A 17225-nucleotide genomic window follows, 5' to 3' on the forward strand; every position below is an offset into this window, starting at 1 on the left:
TCTGTGGAACCATATGAGCTAAAGTGACCCGGTCATACAAGAAATTACTTTGTAGCCTACATACTGCACGAGAGATAATTGCAGTCGTAGAACAACCACAATCTGAGTGAGATTCTGTTGTTAGAAAGAGTAGTGAGATCCATATACAGGATACCGATGTACAGGCTTGAATGAGCGCCTTGCACTGCAGCTTTTTCTTCCACAGATTTTCATCGAACTATGTCGGCAAATCGTTATTAAGAAAACACAAAAAATGCTTTTTTATAACTATTACTGTCTCAGTTACTTCAGTGCTTATGAACACGCTGATGAGTACATCGATATTATGAGGACCACCTGCATAGAATTAAAGGGAAAGAAAGGTACTAAAAGGAAGGCTTTTGAGTTATACTCGAAAGCCAAGCTATCAAGCTTTGATAGCTGTTATTATTTCTGTAGTGATTAAAAAACGTTGTAGAGTCCACGAACGATACCGTGGCCGATGCGCAGTGAGCAATTTTCGTCCAAAACACTGGGCGAGTTCATTCGTTTGTTCAGGAGGGGAGGCCAACATTGCCTATTATTAATAACCTTGAACATTGCCGGTCAGTACGCAGTGCGACAGCAGAGTCGAGGCATATGCCCTATAATCTTTCTCATATGATTTTACAGGTACTACTCGGTAAAAAAAAATTCACTTTTGCCACACTTATAACCTTATATGCCAGTTTTATAATGATATGCCCATCATTTCGTTAATGGTCATAACTATTGTGATATTTTCATTTACGTAAGACACTGCCAGAAAGTTGAAAAAGTTTACAGTGAAAAAGAGGGGACGCTATGATTTTGCTTATGGTGCATGTTATATAGTATGGCGCTGCATATGAAATTGGGTCAACATATTGAAATTTTCTTTAGACTTCGGTGGAGATCTCTCTCTGTCACCAATTTCGAGAAAGTTAATGATATAGTAAATACGAAATACCCACACCATTTTTCATATTTCATAAACGGTTTGAGATATCGAAATGAGATTTTCATTACCTAATGATAACACGCAAAGAGGAGTGTATTTTCCATATGGTTACAATGCAGAACTCCATTATCTGCCGTTTTATTCCACTAACTACGGACTTTTTCTATGCAAGAATGTAATTTTTAAATGCTATAGGTTTGGGAACAACGTAGGTGAAGACATTACACGTTTATTTTTGAACCGAAGATGTGGTTTTTCATATTGACCTTACTTTTCTTCAGTTCCTTATTTAATAAACCACTGTTTCAGAGTTCTGTCACAGTTGCATCTGCACATTTTAATGAGATGACATTGTGTAAACTACATTGTATTTTGGTAAAAGAAACGAATTTTAATACTGCAACAAGAGAACTGTAGATTTTACTCAAAATTCGCCACTCATGACATTTCCCTGGGAGTTACAACTTGTTAACAAGCTGGGCGAAAACAAATAGCTGCTGTTGCTGCATTTTGAGCAGAATTCCTTTTAGATACCAACCAAAGCAGAGATAACAAATGGTTCAAATGGCTCTGAGCACTATGGGACTCAACATCTTAGGTCATAAGTCCCCTAGAACTTAGAACTACTTAAACCTAACTAACCTAAGGACATCACACACACCCATGCCCGGGGCAGGATTCGAACCTGCGACCGTAGCAGTCCCGCGCAGAGATAACAGTAGAGCACTTTGAATGGTCATTGGCGTAAGTGTGGGCTTGGAAGGGATCCACGTAATATTTACAAAAAATATGAGCATAGTCTTCAGTTTAGAACGGCAGGGCACTTCCCCTCCAGTGCTCGGCATTTCCCCTACAGTGCCTGCCTGTACCTCCCACCACAACCGCTCCCCTCCCCCCCCCCCTCGTGCCCTCCCTTCTGTGAATCTATCAGCCACGTTATTCTGGACATTTCCCCTGCAGCGATTGCCCGCACCTCCCACCACTACCGCTGTGCATCTATCGGCCACGTTATTCTGTGTGCACTATACCCAAGTGTGATACCAGTGTCTCTGTAGTGTACATGGAGTGATTCCAACAATTCCTGTTGAATCAGCCCTAATTGTTAACAAGAAATCGCATGAAATTTTTTCATAGAAAATGCCGCACTGGCTGTATGAATGATTTTTATTAAATCTGTGACTGGTTTTGCACCACTTATCGGTGCATCCTCAGGCAATATACACTATTTAAAACATAGTAACGTTGAACATTGCCCTGTAGTCACTCCCCACCATTCATGTCCAATATACCATCACCTGGTGAAAGCGGTAGTTAAAATTTAAAAATCTTTCTAAAAATCTTTTTAAATGATGGGAGCAGCAATGACCGTGCAAGTTGAGAGGAGCCGCATGGCAGCGGACACGACCTCATGAAAGAACAAAATGCATACCAGTAAAGGGATAGTACTGTCAGAATAACACTATATAAGAAGTTTCCAGATCAACATCATTGCGATCATACTTCTCTGTCTAGAGCCAGACAGAGCTACCTCAAAGCAGGACACATCATTTTTCTAATAGTCATCATCCATGTGGCATCCATTAGTGCGTAAAGGCTTTTTAATACCCTAACCACCTTTAACTATATGCACCCACAGCTTGTAGCTTTTGTATTTTTTCTTGTGTGATCTATCCATCTTCACTTAGGTCACCCCCGGGGTCAATCTACATCAAATCAAACACTTTGATCAATTTTTGGACTTCGATACAGATATCTTAGATTTCTATGATTGTTTTGAGTATTCGGCTGCATCCATGCAGTTAACAAATACAATGCAGCAAATTTCTAACAGCTTTAGACCAAGGCAGTTTTTTGTGTTTAAGTTTCAAATTATGAAAAATTGACAATTTTTTTCCAATTTGTACTGGAATTAATTCGACTATTATTCTAAAACCACTGAAGTTACAGATTTGTCGGGCAATATTTTGAAGCTCGTAAACTGTGCTTCAATTTAATATGCAATGCAACACTACTATGAGATTAAATTAATCTTGAAAAATATAGCACAACTTTTTCTTAGCAGTTCATATTGTAAAAAATGACCAATAAAATTAACAGATACAGAGTTTTTGTTGTAGGTTTTACTCTACTGTTAGATGATAAGAGTTTTACATTATAGTGAATACAGATTTTTGACATGTATAATGGGCGTCCACAGACATTTATCCAGGAGATGGAGGGGGCAAGACGCCATATAAAATTTCCTTTTGTATGTGAATGAGTTGGTCAGTTTACAGATGTGTCATGCTACAAAAACTAAATTTTATAGGTTACACAAAGAATTTGTTATATCCAAGAGGTTTGATGGTTATCCACTCACTTCTAGAAGTGTATGAAAATTCTATAATGAATAAAACTCTTTACTCCATATCCCAGGGAATGGGGTCAAGTCCTCCTCCTTCACCCTGTAGTGTGCACCTGTGCATGTGTCATGTGCGACAGAGATCCTCTTAATCTCTCATGTGCAATTTAATTCTAGATATTAGCTGAATTAAAGCTGCGTCAAGAGCAAAAGACTTCAACTTCTACATCTACATTCTGCAAATCACTGTGAAGTGCGTGGCAGGGAGTTCGTCGCACTGTATTGGTGTCATGTACGACAGAGATCCTCTTAACCTCTCATGTGCAATTTAATTCTTGGCATTAGCTGTAACTGAAGCTGCATTCAAGAGCAACACTCTGCAAAACCACTGTGAAGTGTGTGGCTGGAAGATCGTCACACTGTACTGGTTATTATGACATTTTTATCATTCTGTTCACATATGGAGTGCCGGAAAAATGATTGTTTAAATGCCTCTGTGTGTGATGTAATTAATCTGATCATATCCTCAAGATTTCTATGGAAGTGATATATTACTAGTCATCATTTAAAGCTGGTTCTTGAAAATTTGTTAGCAGATTATATTGGAATAGTTTCTGCCTATCCTCAAGAGTCTGCCAGTTCAGTTCTTTCAACACATCAGTGACACTCTCCCACAGGTCAGACGAACCTGTGACCATTCATGTTGCCCTTAGCTATAGATCAATATCCCCTCCAGTACTATTTGGTATGGGTCCCAATACTTGAGCAGTATCCTAGGATTGGTCGCACAAGTGATTTATAAGCAGTCTCCTTTGTAAACTGATTACGTTTCCCTAGTATTCTACCAATAAACTGAATTCTGGTATCTGCGTTACCCATGACTGAGAATATGTAATAGTTCCCCTTCATGACCCTACTAAGTGCTACGGTCAAATATTTGTATGAGTTTTCAGATTTCAAGTGTGCCTCACTAATATTATATTCATATGATACAATGTTTTGTAAAGTGCACGGTTTTACATTTTTGAACTTTTAAAACAAGCTGCCAATCACTGCACCACTTTGAAATCTTATCAAGGTCTGATAAAATATTAGCTTCTGTTGTTAGTTCATATTTGATGTGCAAAGTAAAGCAAACCAGTTTTCTGGTTATACCAAATAAACTGAGGAATGCAGAAATACTTATAACCTATGACTGTGATAAAAAGATTCATTTGTGCTTAAAAATGAAATTCAGTCCTACCACTGGCCTAACTGCCAAGTCACAAAGTATCATTTCATTGTGGACTTCAGTAAGGAAATTCTGAACTCAGACATTAAATTATAATTTCATTTTTGAGTGCTTAGAACTTGATACAGTGCCACTTACTGGCTTTTAGTCAAGTTGTTCTTGGCGTCAAAGGAAACATTGCCTAAAGTAAACAAGATGATGTACTTGTATGATGGTACTGCTGCACAACATAAAAGCACGAAAAAATTCTTGACAGTTGCTTCACAAGGTTGACTACCCTAGTGATACAGAATGACTATTTTGTCACAGCATATGATAATAGTGCTTGCAGTGATCTTGGGCTCACTGTCAAGTAAATTACAAGGGCCGTTTGAAAATGAAACGACACCCAAGCACTTGTTTACTGTGTCTGAAGAACCTGTTCCTGACATCCATATTGATTTATCTACAGCAGAGGAATAATACAAAAGATAAATATGGTTACTGTCTCAATTCTCAGAAGATCTGAGTGTTATTGAAGTTGAATTCACTACAATTGCCTCAATCAGTGGTGTCAGTTCTCAAGGATGTTGGTAGGAAAGGAAGCGCATATTCTTGAAGAAGATCATCACTCAAAGAAATTTAGATGCATGCTCTTAGCCACTGGGACTTGCTACTTAATTTTTTACCCTTATACAACCCCTGAAATCTTAGATGTTGTAACTGGTCCTGACGCAACAAAGGTTGCAGTCAGGATGCCTGAAAAAGAATTCCAAGTGAAAGGTATCATAGTAGTGAAATTTCAAGTAACATAGTTCAAGTGACTGTCTTGTGGAGCTTTTTTTATTCAGTGTGTCTTTACCCTCTGTATCAGAAGACGATTGCTTGAAGCTCTTTTAACACATTTCTCATCTTGTATGACAATGATTCACAGAAAAAAATAAATCTCGGCCACACAAGATGTAGAAATTTCCTGCAAATATAGTTGTGTTAGGGTCTCCTTGGCAGTTAATGTGTGCTGTGCATCTTGGGAATGCACCTTCCACTGGCTCAAACCTTCACACTGAGCAAAGTGGTGCAGTGGTAAGACACTGGACTCAAATTTAGTAGAACAGAGGTTCAGTATCCCATTCAGCCATCAAAATTTAGGTTTTCTCTGGGTTTCCTAACTGCTTATGACAAATGCTGGAATGACAGAAGATATTTGAAATCTTTCCCTGCTCTTCACTAATCTAAACTTGTGTTCTCATTGAAAGGACATTAAATCCTAAGCTTTCTTCCTTTTTCTTCAAACCTCTGTGTGAATGTTTCATAACTTTCCTCATTGCTTCTTCAGAGATGTTGCCACTTTTATGCCAGTGTCTGTTGCACTTCAATGATGTTATCCATTTTTATGCTTGTTGATGCCCCAAATGTAGTGCACCTTCAACAGTTTCCTTTACATACTAAGTGACTGAAACAGTTGTAAACATATTTTCTGTTCACTGCTTCAGCACTGTAATCAACATTGCTTACATTTCCACCACTTTTTCTGACTTGCTGCAAATCTTGTTCAGCGGACTGTGTTGACTCTAGAGGACATGTCTTTCCAGGTTCAGGCTTATATTTTTAACACATATTGATTTAGCTGTTTTTCTATTCACTAAACAGTATGATACACTCTGTTCTACAAGGGATATTAATGTTTGAACAAACACAAATGTCTGTTGGTACTAGAAACAGACACTGATGATAGGACACTGAGTGAAATGCTGTATGTAAAATTTATTGATGTCAAACTGAGTAATAAGTTTAAATGGAATCCATATACAAGTAAGTTTACCAAGAAGTTTAGCTCAGGAACATTTTGAACTTAAAACTTGCAACATAATGAGTCTAGGAAGAAGCCTTGGCAGAACCTGAACATATCAAGTAGTTAATGTCTGTAGAGCAGTCAAGGTATAGTTCCTGTTCAGCAAGTGGGACCAGGACCCCCTTAAACAGAAGACTGTAACTTAATGAGTCTTGGGACAACTCCAAAGCTGCAATGGAACATAAAAAATAGTTAAGTGAATTTTGAATCTGAGTAAATAAAAACACCAAATATTAGTTGTTTGGATTAAAAATGGTGTAAGACAGGGATTAGTCTTTTGCCCCCTACCATTCAATCTATACACTGAAGAAACAGTAATGGAAATAAAAGAAAGGTTCAAGAGTGAAATTAAAATTCAAGGTGAAAAGATAGCAGAATGAAAGCTGAAGTTTTAAATTTCACACAGCAGAACCATACAAACATACCGTCATTTGATCATCAGACAGACTACCATATGGTCGACTTAGAAATAAGCATACTGGGCGTAGAAAACAACTGAAATATGTAAAAAAAATAAATAAATAAATAAAACACCAGGTCTGGATGGAATCCCAGTTTGATTTTACAAAGAGTACTCTGTGGCACTGGCTCCTTACCTAGCTTGCATTTATCGTGAATCTCTCACCCAACACAAAGTCCCACGTGACTGGAAAAAAAAGTGCGGGTGACACCAGTACATAAGAAACGTAAAAGAACAGACCCGCAAAATTAAAGACTATTGTCCCTAACTTCTGTTTGGTGCAGAATCCTTGAACATATTCTCAGTTCAAATATAATAAACTGTCTTGCGACTGAGAAGCTTATGTCAATCAGTCAGCATGGTTTTAGAAAGCATCGCTCATGCAAAACTCAGCTTTCTCTTCCCTTACATGATATACTGACAACCATGGATGAAGGAGAACTGGCACATTCCATATTTCTTGATTTCCAGAAAGCATTTGACAAAGTGCTCTATTGCAGGCTCTTAACAAAGGTACGAGCGTATGGAATAAATTCACAGATTTGTGAGTGGCTCAAATAATTCTTAAGTAGTAGAACCCTGTGCGTTGACCTCAACAGTGAGTTATCATCGGAGATAAGGGTATCATCAGGAGTTTCCCAGGGAAGTGTCATAGGACAGCTGTTGTTCTCTGTATACATAAATGATTCGGCGGACAGGATGGACAGCAATCTGTATTTGTTTGCTGGTGATGCCATAGTGTATGTTAAGACGACGAAGTGTAGGATGATACAAGATGACTTAGACAAAATTTCCAGTTGGTGTGATGAATGGCAGCTAGCCCTAAATATGAAAAACGTAAGTTAATGTGGATGAGTAGGAAAAACAAACCTGTAACATTCAGATACAGTATTACCAGCGGCCTGTTTGACACAATCAAGTCATTTAAATACCTGTCACTGTAAAGTGACATGAGGTGGAACAAGTGTGTAAAAACTGGTAGAGAATGCAAATGGTAGACTTCGGTTTATAGGGAGGATTTTAGGAAAGAGTGGTTCACCTGTAAAGGAGACCACATATAGGATAATGGTGTGACCTATTCTTGAGTACTGCTGGAGTGTTTGGGATCTGTACCAGATCAGATTGAAGGAGGACATCGAAGAAATTCAGAGGTGAGCTGCTACATTTGTTACTGATAGGTTCGAACAACATGTAAGTGTTACGGAGACACTTTGAGAACTCACAAGATGAGTGTTAAGGGTCCACTGTGTATGCACTGAGAGGGCCTATGGACAATGAGAATATTGGTGCTAGCAAACGGCCGTGTTTTGACAGTATGGTGTTTACATGTGGCCACAGGTCAGCCATACTGGACCACAGGCAGTAGTGTATACGGCTGGCTAATGACAGACAAAGCACACCACAGATGGGAGCAGGAGGACTAATGCAGTAAATGCAAAAGCACTAAGTCAGTCAATGGAATGCATTTCATCATATAAAAAATTACCAACTGCAGTCAGATGTATTTACAATGAAACCATTCATTCCACCACAAATGTAAACACTTATTGAGTGATAAAGAAATTTTATGATGCACAATAAACCATACATCTACTAATGGCATTGCACAGTAGCCATCATTGTGACAAACAATGAATATTACATTTCCATTAAGTGGTCTACAATATTAAGTTTAAATAGGAGGGTAAGTCAAAAACTATCCAAAATTTCCATAAACACTTCATTTTCTTCAATAGTACAGTTTGATTTGCACATTATTTTTCAATATTCACTAGTCGTCTCCATTCTTTGAAATGTATTTGGCCCAGTGGTCTACAAGCATGTGTATTCCTGCCAAAAGAACGTTTTTTCTTTTTGTTGCAAAGCCACTTATGCACCGCTTCTTTCACCATTGTGCCCAAGGAAAATCGATGAACTCATAAAGCATCTTCCAGTGGCCAAACAAAAAACGTCTGATGGAGCAAGATTTGGAGTGCAATGTGGATGTTCCAGCAGCTTGAAACCCAGTTTCTGGATGGTTTCAAGGGTGATGTGAGCTGTGCGAGGACAAGTGTTTTCATGTTAACAGCAACACTTCACATGAAAAGACATCTCATCATATGCTGCAACCTGCTGGTTTAAGTTTGTTAGTCAACAGTGCACAGTAACAGTCATTGTTGATGGTATTTCCCCTTCTCCATGTAATCTTCTGGTATAGGCCCTTTTTCATCCCAAAACATGTTTAGCGTAATCTTTCCTGCCAATGTCACAGATTTGATTTTTTCTTCATTGCTGATTCAGGGTGCTTCCACTCCATACTCTGGCATTTTGATTCTGGCTCATAGTGATGAACTCTTTCATTTAGAAGTAGTTGAGTAGAATGGTTACTTTGTAAATAGATGACCATACATCTTGTTGACATCTCTTTGACGATCCTTGGATTCTTGCTCTCAATTCCCAATACATTTACTCAAGTATCAAGAATTTTTTTTCACCACTGATCATTTTACAATCAAATACTCGTTGTCATAGTAGTATAATACAGGATGTAGGACTACATGCTAGTATATAATGATAAAATAAATTAATGTTAGTTATGTATAGTATCATATTAAGCACAGCAATAATAAAATGCACTACAGCAAATTTCTAAGAGCTGGTGTCAGTAAATTATACTACAATATAGAATGGTACACACCTTGTACAATAATAATTGGACAGAGTATACACCACATAATTATACAAAACATAGAAACATAATCATATAAAACATGATAATACAAGAGACTGTAGGAAAAATTGTTAAAAGCTAATGCCCTCCTCAGGCATCCAAAATAATTATTTAATGTGGTAAAATGGGTGATCTGATAGCCAGCTGTACCACTTTATTTTGAACATTTTTAGATCCATACACCAAAAATAGATTCCTAACTTGTTGAAAATTTTGAGTGGGTTCACCTTGTAAAAATATCCAGTTCTTGCTAACTTGTGGCTTGGTATATCTAAATAACCTTAGCTCTGCTGCTTTGTTCATGGGTTTTCTCTCTAGCAGCAAATTCTGAAATATTAATTTTAATATAGAGCATGGAAACATATAAGTATAAATTTATAAGTGTGAGTATTCTGAGCCTGGAACAAAGAGGGCAACAGTGCTCCTTATGAACATTTTACACATTATGCGTAAGACATTTTTGTATTTTTAGAATATTCTTGATGTGAGGGGAGTGTCCCATACAACCAGACCATATGACAAATGTGTCTTGAATAATCCAAAGTATGGTACCCTAAGTAATCCAAGTTCACTAAATCCCTAAGTTTCAAAATGAGGCATGACACCTGAGATATTTTTTCATATGCATGACTGATAAGTTCCTCCCAGCAGTTTATAGTCAATGTAAATATCTAAAAGTTTTACTGGCTTATTTTCTACTACATTTGACATTCCCATTAGGAGCTGTCGGGTTTTATCAGGATTACACAGGTATTTATTAGCTACAAACCACTCCAATACCATATCAAGAGTTTCTTTTGCAATCCTATTCTGATTTGAAATTCTCAGATGTGTATTGTTGTACTGTCAGCATATCATATGACAGAGTGAGTTATCATTGATTGCTGTAATGGAGAAGAAGGGCCCAAGAATAGATCCTTGTGAAACCCCTGTGCTGATTTTCATTAAGGAGAAATTTACATTTCTGACTGAGGCAAATTTCTTCTGTAGCTTAAATAAGAACACATCACAGCTAATGTGCTCCAACACCCCATAAAACTCCAGCTTCCTCAGTAGTAAGTCAACAATAATGAAATAGAATGATTTGCTAACATCAAGTAACAGCAATGATACCATGTTTTTGTCTTCAAGAGCTGTTTAAGTTTGATCACAATTTCCAAAGAGGCCACTGTTGTGTTTCTCCCCTTGCAAAAATCAAACAGATTGTTCCATACGAGATTGTGTTTGTTTTTAGCTGTTTATTTCTGTGTGTAGCAGTGTCTCACATATCTTTGAAAATATTGGCATAATTAAGACTGCTCTGAAACTTTGGAAAAGTTGTTTTTCCCCTTTTTTAAAGATTGGAAAAGCTTTCGATGGCTTGAGTGATTCTGGAAATACTCCAAATTCTATAAATTTATTAAAATGGTGTTCACTACTGGTAGCAACATCCAGGTTTAGTTGAACTACAGTTTATACAACAGTGTAGGACAGGAAAACGATATTGATATAGGCTTTGACTCCTTACCTAGGATAGAGAGTGGGGTCTTGTACTATAATGTAAAAGTCTTCAACAATATCTCATCTGAGCTTGAGAATGATAAAGCTTATAACTTTAGAAGAAACTACAAAAAATACCTTTATAACTACACTTTGTACTGATTGACTGTCAAGATTCGAGGACTGAAGATTCCATTGGTTATATTATAAGTAGCATTGCGTATTTGAATCAATATCTTTTCTAATGGCACGTTGATAACTGCTACTCTACAATAAATATGGATGAAAATTGAAGATATAAAAGTAGCAATTGGAAATGAACAGCAGCTATTTATTGAGAAGGCAGCAGTTATTTTCAAAATACAGTTTTATTTATGCAGTGGTAAATTTAGCTTGATTAGCCACAATAGCTTATTGCAGTTAATGACAGTCATTAATTAAGTGGACATTGTACGTGAAATTCATTGAAATTTGGCACGAGTCCTTCAAATAATATTTTGAATGTTGACGTGTGACTGTCAAATTTTGCAGCTATGCATATACTGCCATAGTTGAGCAGTCATATCTTGGGAACTACACAGTCTAAAAGGCTGTGAATTGCTTTGTCTTGTGCCTACTGCTATGTCTCAGAAGTTGGCATTACGAATAAACCTAAAAAACCAAGCTGGGTAACAAAACTGTCTGATGGCAAGACAATAAAATGTGTTGTAAGACTAACAGACAAAGTAATTGATGAATTACAGGAATATTATGGGAAGGCCATTAGAGATAACTGTGACAATTTAGAGAAGATGAAGAGAGCTGTTTGGAGCACATTCATTGAATATCAACCAATGAAAAGCCATGTCATGCTTTGTCTCCACTTCCACCAAACACTTGGTGTAAATATAGGCAAGCTGAATTTTCTGGCACCCTGCATGAATTTACACATAAACATGCTCTTCCTTTGACAGTAATGGAGGCAATCAAACATATTTACCGAGATTTTGCAAATCCCGAGCTTCTAAAGAAGTGTTTACATGGGAAGACCCAGAATGTGAATGAGTCCTTCAATAATGTTGTGTGGTGTCGTGTGCCTAAAAATGTATTTGTTGGCCTTATGACTCTAACGTTAGCAGTGTCTGATGCTGTAATAACTTTTAATGGTGGGAACTATGAAAGACTTAAGGTTCTGGAGAAGTTAGGTGTAAGATTTGGACAGAACACAGCTAAAGGACTGCGGGAACTGGATGAGCTTCGTGTACCCTGAAGCAGAGTTAGGTGCTCAGCAAATGACAAAAGAAGCAAGAAAGAAAAGGAGGAGGCAAGCACTGGGCTGCTGTGACACTGACGAAGAGACAGACTATGGGCCAGGGCAATTCTAGTGCATAAAATATGCAGAAATGTAAGTCTCTATAAGAACTTGTAATAAAAAAGTTTTAAACCTCAATATCTCTGAATTGCATTTTTTGCAATAAATGACCTGTTTTCTAAAAAAGTACTGATGGTAGAGACATGAAATTTTCACAGCATACCAAGTGTGAGATTCAACACATATGGAACAAGAATAATTAAAATATCCCGAGTTGTTTTGTTTTTATGTTCATTTATTTACAAAATTCTGTAAAAAAATTTAGTTGTTAAGTCTTTCATGGCCACTTGTTGACAAACTACCTACTGGTTTCTGTCTCAGGTTCTTCGGCCGATGTTCATCTGATGATTTTACTAACATTTCACCAGCACAAGTGGCTGGCATTGTTAAAGCTTTACCTTCCATTGCCGGTGATGAACTGGTAAAATGTCAGTAAAATCATCAGATGAACATCGGCCGAAGAACCTGAGACAGAAGCCAATAGGCAGTTGGTAAAAAATTGAATGTTTGAAAAACAAAAAATATAGCATGCCCCACAATATAATTTTAGTAATAATTGTAGTTCAGTGTATCTAGAAAGGTGCATTCAATAATTATGGAAAATTGTAAATTGGTGTCTTAAAAAGTTTCCGAGATAATGGGTCACAAAATTCAATAATTTAACATTGGCGGCATACGACATACAATGTCCCCTTAATGTGGTTTTCAATAGCTGCTTTACTTTTTTTAATGTATGTTACGACTCATTCCACATTCCTGAAAGTCTTTTTCACTGTAGGATTTATGGAACATGACGAATGAATAAATGAACTGAGAATATTTGAACAAATCATTTTGTTTGTTAGATTGTACCATTATAAGACACTAAAACAACTACACCACCAAGACAACTGCTATGATAATGATCAAAACATTGGTGATTTAGTTGTTTTAGTTTTTTGTAATGATGCAACATAATGCCAAAATGGTTTTATTCAAACTGACATCAGTTGTTGAAACCTATTAATGTAGTGAAATGAATATATATTGCCACTAAAGTTCTTAAAAGGAATCTTCAGAAAATAAATATACTGAAATTGTAGATTTTTATGGAGAGTGGATTAAGAGGACATTGGATGCTGCAGAATAATGTTTGTTGTAAAATAAGCGTACTTTCTTGCAGTGCAATAGGTAATTATTTTGCTGTGGTTTACCTGTACAAAGGTCTGTTCATAAACCATATACTGGTAGATAAAGAATGTCCTATTATAATAGGTGGTATGGATTTAAACTTCCCAAAATCATATCAGTCAGGAATGGAATCATGTGATAAGTTGAGATTAGGAATGAATTTGCATCTGACTGCAAAAATGGTCTTCAATTTCATGTTATTGTGTTATGAACAGTTTTGGGGCTACCAGATGTTGACATGTCTTTCACAGTGCATGCTACTGCTGGATGGTAATGACAGCAAGCTGTGATCGTGGAAAAAAACATACCTCACATTGTTTTTCAAACACACACACACACACACACACACACATGCATGCATGCATGCATGCACACACAGGGTGTTAGAGTATAAGTGCAGATATTGTGATCAATTGTACCTTGATATGTATCCACTTCAACGTATTAGTTGTGTTTTCTCTGCATCTAACAGTTTTCCAGCAAACATATCACATAATTTACTACCTGATGTTTTCTGCATAATCGTAACTGCACCTCTATGTGGACAACCCCTATCAGTATAGACTGACTATTTTGAATCCCCACTTCAATATGACATACTGCCTAGGGGAAAATAAGCATTAATGGCTTGCTCTTGCCACTTGTAATTGGAGGTACTAACCAACCTAAAAACATACTTCTCCTAACAGCTACAATCATTAGCCTACAAATGAAGTAAATATTGATCTACTGTTGTTCAGTACACTGTCCTCAGTTACCAATAAAAATATCTGCACTTGTACACCTAAGACATATAAATCAGGTGAAGGTGAGGATTGGCATTAAAGGCATTGCCTTTGCATCAGTGGAGCTGTATCATGGCCGTACAAAACAAATGGTCACATTATCAAATTATGTGACAGGGATAATATGAAGTTCAGAGTCAGGAAACATTCAGACTGGTATGCTGCGAGGTTTGGTGCTTGGACCACTTCATGGCGTACATAAATGGTTACCCTGGGACACTGAAGGTTTCTTAAGAAACTGTGATGTTTGCTGATAAGTCTAGTACAGCAGCAAAAGTTCCAAGCAAGCACAGCAACCAATCACAGCCAGGAGTTTACAGTTGATTCACAACATACATAATATAAATTATACACAAATGAAAATGAATTTTTGGTATCAGAAGTAGAGATGAAAGGGCACACATTGGACAAGTCTCCTTGTAGAATGCTCATGGCAACTAGATACATAGTAAACTGTGCTGGTACCAGCATGTGGCTTAAGTTAACTAAAAAGCTCAGTTCTGCTTGCCTCACAGTTAGAAATATCTCTCACTGTGTAGATCAGCAGACAGGACTAACATCATACTTTGTACATTTTAGCTTAATACTAACCTATGGCATGATCTTCTGGGTTTATTTATTTATTTATTTGTCCATATAAATATCTTTTTCAGTACATATATTGGACACAGGATATTGGAAAGAAAACCTTTTTAGCTATTGGTTTTTCAAACATCAAACATACATTACTTAAATTTTTAGGACAAATTGAATCTATACACTTAATAATTACATATTTTTGAATACTGTATATTTATAACTTATTTCTACAATTAAAGATACAAATTACATTTTTTCTTGCATACGATACTGTGAGATTGAATAGTAGCAGTTTTTCAGAAGGTAGACTGTCACTTACTTTTTAAAGCTTTGTAGTTGAGGAAGAGATTTTATATGTCTTGGTAATCTGTTGTAAAGTTTTGTTCCTGCATGATATACACCTTTTTGGCATAATGTGGTGTTACAATGATTAACATGTATGTCACTGTCTGACCTGGTACTGTAATCAAGGACACTTTTGTTTTGAGGAAAAAGGTTGTCTTTTCTCAGTATGCTTTTTTTGACTTGCATGATCACTTCCAGTATATAAATGCAGGGAAGGGGCAGGATCTTTAGATCTTTAAAGAAAGGTTTGCATGGTTTTCTGCTGCTCACTCATTTCATTATTCTTATTACTGCCTTTTGTTTCCTGAAAACTGTTATGGCCTGGTGTACATTTCCCCAGAAAATGATAATGTACTTCAGTATTGAATGTACACGAGCAAATTATACAGCCCTAACTGTTTCTGCACTAGTATTGTTGCAGGGAATTCATACTACATAGTTCATTTTTGCTAGTTTTGAATTTAGGGATGTGATATGAGTGCTCCATTTAAGATTTTCCTGGATATGAATCCCAAGAAATTTAGTTTCATTGACAGCACTAATGTTTTGATTGTTTATACATATTACAGGTTGTGACAGATTTTTATTTTGATCAGTGTGGAAATTCATGAGTACCATTTTTTGGGGATTAACTATTAGATTTCTGTTAAACCATTCAGACACTCCTTTTGTAATATCTTTTGCAGATGCAGTAAGATTTTCTTCTTTATTCCCTTCAATCAATAGGCTGGTGTCATCTGCAGACAGTACTGGTTCAGAATCCCATAACAAACGTGTGATGGGAAATCATTAATGTAGACCAAAAAAGAAAGGGACCTAAAATGGAGCCCTGTGGAACACCATGACTTAGTCCACATGGTTCTGAAAGGTGTACCTTGAGTTCTTTTCATTCCATGTACTTAATTTCAGTTACCTGAGAGCGATATTCCAAATATGGTTTAATCCACTGATTTGGCACACCTCTTACACCATACCATTCAAGCTTCCTCAAGAGTATAGAATGATCAATCACATCAAAAGCTTTTGTTAGGTCCAAGAATAAATCTGAGATATTTCTGTGGTTGTCCACTGCATTGAAGGCATGGTTTATCAGATTGAAAGTGTCTGTTTCAATTGATCACTGTCATCTGAAGCCATGTTGACATTCAGAAATAATATTATTCTTGTCAAAGAATGTAATTAGTTTTGAAGGGAACACTTTTTCAATGATTTTCGAAAACCCTGACAATAGAGACACAGGCCTATAGTTACCCATACATTGATTATCACCCTTTTTTATATAGGGGTATTACTTCTGCCATTTTCAGTTGCTGATGGAAGACACCAAATGATAAGGATGAATTGCATATGTCCAGTAAAGGTGAAAGTATTTGTCTTGCTGTTACTTTTATAATATAACCTGTAATATCATCAATACCAGTTGAATACTTACTCTTCAGTGAATTAATGGTATTTAGGAGCTCTGTTGGGCTTACTGGACTGAGGAACATGGATATATTATTTATTTCAATAGATGAAAGTTCTTTCCATGTTATAGTAGGTGGATTTCCAAATTTTTCCTTCACTAATTTTCCAGCAACAGTTGCATAATAAGAATTGAAACTGTTTGCAACTGCCCTAAGGTCAGTGACATTCTTGCCATCATGTGATATCACAATACTGTATTCTTATGAGTTGTCTTCTTCCCGTAAGATCCTGCACAGCTTTCCACATGGACTTAGTTTTATTGGATGACTTCATAATATATTTGTCATCTTCCTCAATTGTTGCCTCTTTTATGATATGTTTCAAAACTAACTTGTATTTTTTGAAATAATTAATAAATTCTGGACTGCTGTAAGTTTTTGATTACAGAAAAAGATACTCTAATGCCTGATGTAATCCAGTTGTTGAATCTATCTGTGCTTTTGGAAATCACTTTCCTTTGTGGAAAAGCTATGTCAAAGTAATGCTTGAAAATGTTCAAAAAATTTTCCATCTTTTCA

This window comes from Schistocerca cancellata, chromosome 5, assembly GCF_023864275.1.
Source record: "Schistocerca cancellata isolate TAMUIC-IGC-003103 chromosome 5, iqSchCanc2.1, whole genome shotgun sequence".
Taxonomy (NCBI): domain Eukaryota; kingdom Metazoa; phylum Arthropoda; class Insecta; order Orthoptera; family Acrididae; genus Schistocerca; species Schistocerca cancellata.